Here is a 2,355-nt window from a genome sequence, read left to right as displayed (position 1 = left end):
CCCAATATCGCCATGCAAGGAAGGAGGAAGAATATAGTTCTCTGTTCTGTCCTGCACTTGTGTCATCTAAAGGACAAGCAACAGCATCAGTGTTGCCACCAGAACAAAAAGTTTGTTTTCTTCTGAAAATCCCAATGTAATCCACCTTGATAAATCATCTTATACACATTTACTATACTAAATTAATAATCACAACTGTAACTCTTATTTTGTTTATGTGCTAATGACACCATAATGGAAAAGTAAGTTATAAAGTTTAGTCTCATCTAATGTAAAGTACCTTCCAGATAGCAGAGCATAAGTTTTTTTTTTTTATGAAATAATTCAAAACCATAGTATAAGGTGATGGTGAAATGAGGAAAGGGGGCGAGGAGTGTCTATCCATAAATTATGACGCATGTATGGTAGGATGATATGCATAATCTACTAAAAGCATCGCTCTTTGCTCTGTTTGTGAGGTGCTGTCTTTGTTCCATGTTTATTAGTATGCATTTGGTTAGTATTCAGGAATTCCTTGCAACACAAAACAGCAGAATAAATGCCTGCAAATGTTTTGCACTTGGCTATTGAAGTGATCCCCCCTCTGAGCCCCAGGCAGTCAAGTTAATCTGAAAACCTCTGAAGTCTGTTCATTTTCAGACTGCAGGTCCCTTGGAGATACAAGGAGCCCGTGTTTTTGCTTTTCTCATTTACAGCGATTATTGCAAACCCTCAGTGACTGTTGTTGAATCCTGCGGCCAGTTGGCTCATCTACTGTCCCAAAAAAAAAAAAAAAGACAACTGAAAACTGGTTTGCTGTTGCTACCATCTAGTGTTTGACTTCAGAACACAACTGGCCATATTTTAATCTAACTTTTCTCTTTTTTTAGTTAATTTATCATGATTTTGGTGATCATATGTGTTAAGTTTTTTAGTGTGTTAATCAATGTTTATATTTTATCTTAGCTTTCTGTATTTTATATGGTCTATTCTATTGTAAATGAGGAGTTTTCCTTAATGGTTCCTTCGAGTCAAAATAAAGTATAAATTTTAAAACCAAAAAATGGCTTTAAATACTTTTCCTTATGGGCCTACAGATTTGCATGATCACATGGCAGGCAGAATATTGCTGTTAACTTTGTAGATTTTGCTGCTGCTTCTCTAAAGGTGCTACACACTCAGAGAAGTCAAGTTCATGAGTTGTTGTGGCTCTCAGTTTTTTTTTTATTATTATCTGGAGTGACTGTAATCTAGCAAAAAAGCAAATTTTTATATGTAGTTTATATAGTTTTATATGGTGCTAATAAAATGATAATTTAAGGTGTCTATAGCTTCAATTTTTATCTGAAGTAATTACATTTTCAACTTAAACATTATCTGTCTTGGGTAAAAAAAAACAAACAAACAGAAAGTCCCTTTTCCCCTACTATTGTGCAAAAACATGAAAAATTAGGAATACGTTGATACTATGATGAAACAGCATGGACGGCACCAAAAACCCTGACTCTGCTGGACCTACATGGAGCAGAACCTCAATTTGTGTCATCAGTAACACCTGTGCTTACACTGCATTATCATGTCAACACGGCTGCTGTGGGACGGGTCTATTTGGGACTGGCAGTCCAGGATGGCAGCACACTGGACACACCTGTCCATCCAGTAGTTTTTGCCAGAGTTTGCTTTTTATTATTATTATTATTATTATTATTATTATTATTATTATTGTTTTAGAGTAACAGTTTATCATTCCAGGTGAACTTGAGAATCCACTGAATTCATTATGAATCAAAATAGAATCTATAAAATATTTACTGAATAAAGTGCAGAGTGCAAAACAACATCATAATGTTATCTGTAACCTGCTCCTGAACTAAGAATTTATTCAAGTTGCACTTGCAGCAATTTTTATACCTGAGTCATAAGGGTGCAACTTCACATGAACTATTTAATATACTAAGACCCCACATGCTGTATAATATAAATGACCAAGCCCAGTTGAATGTCTAATCTAGTTACCAATATATGTTGAAATGTAAAAACTTATCAGTTTGAGCTTTTACACCCACATAGGCTTTAAACAATAATGCAGGTTATTGTTCTCACCAGAAAAAAAATCCACAGTAAATCCAGCTTGATCCAGCTTGTCACTTTTTCCATTTTTTTTTACAGACTCTATTCTCCATGCAAGTGTATATCACTGTGACAGGCCACAGGGGACAGCAGTGACAAGAGCATCACTATACAAACTGGAATGTCCACAGTGGTAACATACTTGAAAGTTTAAATTTGGTGATACTCCACTATGAGAACTGCGCCTTATATATAAAAAAAGCTATTTTGTCTTATCTAAAACAGAATGAAACATAGTTTCTTGGG

The sequence above is a fragment of the Myripristis murdjan genome, chromosome 11, assembly GCF_902150065.1.
Source record: "Myripristis murdjan chromosome 11, fMyrMur1.1, whole genome shotgun sequence".
Classification (NCBI taxonomy): domain Eukaryota; kingdom Metazoa; phylum Chordata; class Actinopteri; order Holocentriformes; family Holocentridae; genus Myripristis; species Myripristis murdjan.
The sequence above is the reverse complement of the archived record's forward strand: the minus strand, read 5'-3'. Positions refer to the sequence as shown.